The following is an 8,737-nucleotide window of genomic DNA, read 5'->3' as shown; positions in this document are numbered from 1 at the left end:
CTTTAGTGTTACAACAATTGTGAGCAGGAAAACAAAATTTACATTATTTACATTATTTACATTTGACTGATATATTTGTCCTCATCTTGTTTGCTGTTAACACGTTTCAGCTGATATACCCTCCAGCCTTCATCAGGTATCTTGGGAAAATTTCGAACCTAGGTTCTCACTCCTAAGGTATTTTCGATATTATTATTATTATTATTATTATTATTATTATTTTATGTTTAACTTTTGTTTTGCATTTGTACAAGTTGGATCCAGGTCTCACCCAGAGACCTCAAGAGACAACAAGTTAGAAGTTCATGTAGGTGTTATGCCTAGGGTACCATATATTTGGATTTCTACAGTTTTGTTCTAGTGAATGTTTAAGAAACCATAAGAAAATTATGCATTTGCTTTAAAATTTGAGCTCACATAGACGGTATTTTACGTAGGATATGGGCAGATCCCATGAGCACAATCTTTTGAACTTCAGCCATTTTGGGGTTTCCTGGTATCTGAGCTAGGTAGTAATCAGCCCGTTTCGCTGTCATTCCCAGGGCACCTATGACAATAGGTATTGTTTTCGTCTTCAGATTCCACATTTTGCTAATTTCTATTTCAAGATCTTTATATTTGCTCAGTTTTTGGTAGGTCTTGACAGATACGTTTATATCGATTGGGACAGTCATATCAATGAGGAGGCATGATTTTTGTCTGAAGTCTTTCAGTATGATGTCTGGCCTATTTGCGTCTATCTTTCTGTCAGTTTGAATGGTGAAGTTCCAGAGGAGTGCAATGTGATCATTTTGAAGTACTGGGGGTGGTTTTTGTTCCCACCAGTTTTTATCATGGGGCAAGTCCAGGTTTTTGCATATTACCCAGTGAATATATTGTGCAGCTCTATCATGCCTGTTTAGATACTCTGTAGGCGCAAGCAGACTGCACATGGAGACAACATGATCGATGGTCTCATTTTGTTGTTGGCATATACGACATAATGGGGAGCTGCCGTTCTTTAATATGTTGACCTGGTAGTTCTTTGTAGGTAGGCATTGATCTTGGGCTGCTATGATAAACCCCTCTGTTTCTGATTTCAAGCCAGAGGCCATTAGCCATTGATGGGTAAGGGCTTTGTCAATATCTGCATTATTCGCTCTCTTTGGGTATTTGCCATTGAGAGGTTTTCCATGCCATTTTTCAGTCATAATATCTAAGGCAGCAATTTTAGCACGGGTTTTCAAGCGCTTAGCTTTTTCTGCAGGTGTTTCTAGTTCGTCTAATTCTTGAATTTGTTGCAATTGGAATTCACTTAGATATTCCTTTGCCTGTTTTGTTACTGAGTAAGATGCTTTCTTGTTTTAAGACAAGTTTTAGCATCCAAACATCGAAAAATACCTTGGGAATGAGAGCCCAAGTTTGAAATTTCCCCAAGACACCTGAAGAAGGCTGGAGGGTATATTAGCGGAAACGTTGTGTTAACAACAAACAAGATGAGGACAAATATCTGTCGAATGTAAATAATGTAAATAATGTACATAATTCCTCATCTTTTAAATATAGAGCTGTAAAACAAATTTTCTAATGAAAATTTTCCACACATAATCACAGGCGTGACTGTGTCACAAGAAGCTTTCTTACCAAACACATGGTTCCACATTGAGTCTCACTGTGTGGCACTTAGGGCAAGAGTTTTATTCCATAGCCTCAGGCTGACCAAAACCTTTGTAGGTAGATTTGGTAGAGAGAAACTGAAAGGAGGCCATCATGTGTGTGTATGTGTGTGTATGTGTGTGTATGTATGTGTGTGTGTGGTGTGTGTGTTGTGTGTGTGTGCGTGGGTTTGTCGCTGTGATTGTCCCCTACCACTACTTGACAACCGGTGTTGATGTGTTTGCATCCCTATAACTTTGATGTTCTACAAAAGAGACCAATACAATAAGCACCAGGCTTTAAAAAATATCTGCACTGTGGTCGATTTTTTCAAATAAAATTCCTCAAGGCAGTGCTTCAGCATGGCCTCAGTTTAATGATTGAAACAGTTAAAAAATTATTGATAAAAATGTTTCACAGTGAGAGGGATTTTCACCTGTGTGTATTCTGCTGTGTTGGCTTAATTCCTTGTTTGAGTCAAATTATTGCTCACATACTTCCCAATTGAACCATTTTCCCTAGAATGTATTCTTTAGTGCTTTGTTAAGACACTTTTAGAAACAAAAGACTTTTGACATATTTCACAGTGAAACAGTTTTTCTCTGGTGAGAACCCAATTAAGGGGCTGTAAGCATAGCATTAGTGATGAAAAATTTCCTGCAAGTTTCACAGTGAAACAATTTTACTTCCATGTATCCTTGCGTGAACTACAAGATTAGCATTATCACAGAATGGTTTCCCAAATATTTCATAATGATACCAAATTCTGCTCACAAGTTATTGGTCAAATAAATCTATATAGGACACTTATAGAAGACATACATATATTAGGCACCAAATATAGCTACATGGTTAAAAACTTCAATTTGCAACTACCTCGTTTTAGGTTCAGTCCCTCGTTTTAGGTTCAGTCCCCTTGGGTAACACCAGGCCGACCAATTCCTTGTGAGTGAATATAGTTGTAAAGGAGAAGCTGCTGTCCTGTTATGAATGAGACAATGTTTAGCATTTTATGTTCAAATCTTATGGAATGTATTAAGACTAAATAAGCAAATCATCTTTCTGATTACTGTTGTTCACTCTGGGAATAATGATTAATTATCAGTTGACAGATATCAGCATGAAGCAGCTGTTAGTTTGCTAAAATTATAAATAAAGCAATTGACATTGTCAGATTCATTAATTCAGGTACTTCTGGCTGATGCGACACAGCATATCGAGACACCTGTGTTCCAGAGTCCCACGCAATAATGAATCAGAGTATGTCATGAATACTTAGCCATTAAGAAGAAGCTATTCTCCTTTCATGAGCACAACAGTTATTAGCACATTTGCATTTGAATTTGCTGGAATGTATTAAGAATAGATATGCAAATCTTCATTTATGTATGTATTTAAGAGGAAAATTGCATATAAGAAACATCAGATGTTGTGTGCAATAGAGAATATTGCACTGGTTTAGTTATGAGATGTTCATGGATGAGGAGAGCTGCATAAAGATGTACCAAACTAATTATGGAGGGAACCTGTGGAAGGGATAGACCCAAGAAGACATGGAATGATGTAGGGAGAACGGATCTTCAGATGCTGGGCCTCACCGAGGAAATGGTAAGGAACTGGTAGTTGTGGTGATTTGCTGTACTTGAGAAGATATATTAAGCTAAGTAAAAATGTTGTCATCCATACATACAGGCTTGTCCTTTACAGGTGCCAGTGCCACATAAAATGCACTCATGCTGGTGCTGCATAAACACATCCATGCTGGTGGCATGTAAAAAACATCCAGCACACTTTGTAAAGCGGTTGGCTTTAGGAAGGGCATCCAGTCATAAAACCATGTCATTACAGACAATTGGAGTCTGGACAGCTCCTGTAAAATCGTCCAACCCATATCAACATGAAAAAAGGACGTTGAACAATGACGATGATGTACACTTATATATGAATAATTGATCTACATGCTAAGTTTCTGAATGACACAATTCCACTATATATAAGAAAGCTATTGATTGATACAATCATATGAACGATGAGACTAAATTTCTCTCTAAACATAGTAAAATTGGCGACAGATTAGAATGCTCAGCAAAAAGGGAAGCTTTCATCACTTTAAAAGATCACAAATCTAATTTCAGTTATAAGTGCACTTGTAAATTGTTAAATTCAGCAAGGACTGAAATCGGTTTAGTATTCAAAAAGAAAATAAAAAAAGAAATGCTAAAGAATATTAATATCAGAATTAGAGAGAGTGCTATATTAAAGCAATGGGATAATAGCAGCACTGTAATAGATTGGTTTTAGGATTTAAAGGATAAGCAGTGGGCCAGATTTACACAATTTGATATTATAGATTTTTATCCCTCAATATTAAGATTACTGCTTGATAATGTGATTGAGTTCACAGAAAACATATGTTGATATAGACCGTATAGACCTGCATTTTATCATGCATGTGAGAAAAACACTTCTATTAGGAAGGGCTCAGCATGAGTTAAAAAAGTCCAATACTTATGAATTGTTTGATGTATCAATGGGATTGTATGACAGTGATGACGTTTGTGATCTTGTAGGTCTCTTTATGTGAAACATACTAAGATCCAAGTTCCCATTACATGATGTTGGTCTATACTAAGACGATGGGTTGTGAAAATCTTATGACACGCTCTCAATAAATTTAAGAACAAACTCATTGATACCGTTAGTCGATTAGGCTACAAAATCAATGTTACTACTAATCTGTTGATGTTTTAGATGTTTCCCTAAATCTAAACTCTTATTCTTATAAGCCATACTGTTAGCCAAATGCGAATTTCTCTTAAATAGACAAAAAGACTTGTCATTCCCTATAGTATTTAAAAACTTGATAGCTAATATTGGTAATAGGATACCTAATCTATCTTTTTCTAAAGAAATATTTGATCAGACAGCCCCTACTATAACAATGCCCTAGCTAATAGCAGCTTCAAAGAAAAGATATATTAGAACCCTTCATGTAAAAATATGAATGATAAAAATAGGCCTAGGAAAATTATAATATTTGCCATCCCCTTTTTCCTAATTGTTAAAACTAACATAGGCAAGAAATTCCTATCTGTTTTAAATCAACATTTCCCAGTATACCACAAATATAGGAAGATTTTTAATAGCTGCTCGATTAAGATATCATACAGCTGTTACCCCAAGATGAAGAGCAAAGAAACAGTCTTTGAGAATTTCAGCTACTTCTCTAGACTGGACCTTCAGCTCCCAGCTTTGTGCCATTGCTCATTGGCCAGGGGTGGTAGACTTTCTGGCTAATATCATCTTCACACCAGGTTTGTCAAAAATGCATATATCAACTCACACTAGCATGGAAAGTGGATATAAAACATTGATGATTATGATGATAACGATGTCTACGTAAGTGTGTGTGTGTGTGTGTGTGTGTGTGTGTGTGTGGGTGTTATGGCTGTGTTGGTGTGTCTGTATTTATGTAAAAACCAGTATTGTTTCGAAAAGCACAACATAACAATTGAACAAATACAGATTCATAAATTAAGTACCAGATTGAAATAAATACTAGAATTGGTGTCATTTGTTAAACACTAGAGACTGTGACCAGTATGTCCAAAGTTCAAATGGTTGCAACTGGTAAAACAATGACTGAAAAAAATACATACAGAATTGTTATTTGCATTACTTCATAAAATATTTCTGGATTATGTCTACTTTGAATGTTGTTGAATAAGTAGATATTTTTGTCATAATAGCATTCAACAACAACTAATCCTTTTGAACAAACAGTTATTCTTTATAATTAACATTAGGTGACAATTAAAAATATATATCTAATATAGTCTTAAGTTCATGTAAAATTTATTATTATTGTGGTGTCATGAACCATCTTAAATCTTTTTGTGCATATAGTGATTGTGCTTAGTGATTGCATTGTTGGTTGTGGTGAATCAAGAAGAGTATATAGAGACTTGATTGAGACAATAGGAATAAATTTTAATAGACGTTTGAATGGTGAAAATTAAGTTCTATACAGGAATTACAATCTACTAAGAAACTTTACTTATATATAATATTATAAATTATTCCACTATGTCTCACTATAAAGTTTAACTTTCAGGAATTGATCCTTTTCTTTACTAAAAATGCACTTGATCAATTGAAATAATTTGTTAGATTATTATTTGGTAAAATCTATTTTTGAAATAACTTGTAAGTTCCCTCTGTTTAAAAATTAACCAAAATTTCTGCCACTTGAGACTATCTTGCTTTAACTTCTCCCAATTTAGTTACACTGAAAAATCTAAGTTAAATGTTACTGATTCAAATTGGTTTCTGTCAAGTTAGTTTTGTTGTTTTTCTATTAATTTGATTATTTCTATATAACAGTTATCTCTCTGTAACAACCTAATTTTGCTAATGTAGTGCTTCTGAGAGAGTTCTAAAAATAATACAATATGGCTAATTTATTTGCAAAGCCAATATTGAAAAAAAAAATGTTATATATATATATATATATATATATATATATATATATATATTTATATATATGAATGTATACATGCATATATGTATGTATAAATATATGAACTTCGTTTTTAAAAGGAAAACTTTGGACTCGACAATTACTTTGAAGTAATGGTCAAACTTGTCCCCTGTAAGAACTGGATAATTTAAATATGATATTCTTTTAAGTGATCCCTCAATTTGATGCCTGACTGTTTTGATTTATAGCTATGCTTAAAACTTTTGTATATATATGTATGTGTTTGTGTGTGTGTGTGTGTGTGTGTGTGTGTGTGTGTTGTGCTTGAGAAGATCCATCAAACCAAGTGAAATCATAGTTATAGTCATGACTAATGCCAGTGTCACATATCTGTCACCCATGCCAGTGGCATGTAAAAAGCATCTTCGAGGGTTGAACCTCGCAGAGGCAATGACAAATGACCAAGAACTTTGGTAATATGCCGCGAAAACACCCATCAAGCCAAGTGAAATCATAATCATGGCAGATATTGATGTCACGCAGCTGGCACCCAGGCCAAACACCCATCACACTCTGTAAAGTGGTTGGCATTAGGAAGGGCATCCTGTTATAGAAACCATTCCAAATCAGACTGGAGTCTGGTGCAGCCCCTTCCTCAGTTTACCATTCCTGGTCAAACCATCCAACTCATGCAAGCATGGACAACAAAAATTAAATGATGATGATTAATTCCTGCTTTTGAATTCCTGCAGACATGCTACGAGGTATAAAATGTCAGCTGATAAAATACCATATGGATAATAATAGCATTTGAATTTGGTTTTCCCACCTAAAAGCGGGCATCATTTTGTATAATATCACTTTTACATTTTACATTTTTTGACTTTCAAGAAAACCTTTGACTGTTTACAAACTTTTACTGCTATTTCATTTTTATTTTATTTCATTGTCTTTTTGTAACCATTACTTTTAAATGCACCTTTTTGAGCCATTTGATTGCTTTTTTTTTTTTGCAATGCAATTTAGCCCACAATATACCTCAAAATCTTGATTCTTATTGTACATCTTAAAAGCCCTTTTACAATCACCTAATATGTGTTGTATAGATATCGCGTATTTACAGTCGACCAAAATGTGTTTTTAAAGACATTGAATACCAGTATAGATTTGTTTTATTTGATTTGATTTTATGCTTTATTATAATTTTATTATTTTTATCTTTACATAATTACTTCCATTACATTTATTTAACATTTTTATTACCATTGATTGCAATGCGATGGTGATGACAGAGCTTTAATGAGTTTAGTAAAAAATTTTTGGCGATTTTCAGCAGTCACTAAGTTTTCTCATTTAAATTTCGCTGAGGTCAAAATTTGTATCATATTATATTCTTAAACTATTAATTTGATTATATATTTGATTTTGCTTTCAATCCACAATTTGAAGTTACACTATTTTGATATTCAATATACCAGAGAGACGGTTTTAAATATATTCGTATGGGTATATATGTTATGGTGTATATACATTTGTTTACATATATATATATATATATATATATATATATATATATATATATATATGTATGTAGATATATAATAATATAAATAATATATAAATATATGTATATATACATACATATATGTACAAACCTACATATATTTGTATATATACATGCATATATAGGTACAGGACATCAAAAAACGTAGATACAATGAGAAACAAAAACATAAAAACAAGAATATAGAAAACGAACTTTTTCCGAACAATGAAAAAAACAAACAAACAGAGAAACAAGACATGCAACATAAAGAACATTCCCTTCATCAGTTGTCCCCTGTTTTATCTGCTCTGCATTTCGAAGGTAAGGACAATACGCAACTTCATTAAAACAGTTCTGCTCGCAAAGCAAATTAAATGAAATTTGGGATTTTTTGCAGAGGGTGTAAGTGGTAACAAAAACAGGACAGTGAGAACAAAACAGTAAAAACAAACGGTGAGGGCTGTTAAACTAAGACGATGTGACGTTATGAACGCTGGAAAAACGAGCTTTGAGAAGAGACAGATAAAAGCACATCTTGTCTTTAGGTAGGAAGTAAGGAAGTGGCAGCAAGAAAGATGGGTGGTACTTTCGTCAGGTATGAGCAAAGAAAGTCAAGGAGGAAGGGTGAGAGAGAGAGGAAACGGTGAAGGGGAGAGAAGAATAGGGAAAGAGTGGGAGAGAAAAACAGAAAGGAAGAAGAACCAGAGAGGGAGATATATATATATGTATATATATACACACATGCATTTATGCTTATCTGTATATTTGCATGCATGTTTACATGTTTGTAACTATTGTATATATGTATTTGCTTAAATGAGTACATATGTATATTTTATGTGTGCGTTTGCACACTTGGCCTTTATGTATAAAGTTTAGTTGTATCTTTTCCTTATTTTTTCTTTTCTTTTCATTCTCCTTTTCCTTATCACTAGATACTTTAGTGAACACAGTTATCTTCTCTCCCTTTTTCTATCTTTTCTATCTTAATTTCTCTCTCTCTTTCTTTTTCCTTTGCTCTACCATTTCTTTTTCTTCCAACTAACACCTCTTATTCTTATTCTGATTCTCTTCTA

Source organism: Octopus bimaculoides, chromosome 4, assembly GCF_046866305.1.
Source record: "Octopus bimaculoides isolate indiv1 chromosome 4, ASM4686630v1, whole genome shotgun sequence".
Classification (NCBI taxonomy): Eukaryota; Metazoa; Mollusca; class Cephalopoda; order Octopoda; family Octopodidae; genus Octopus; species Octopus bimaculoides.
Note: the sequence above shows the minus strand (reverse complement) of the source record.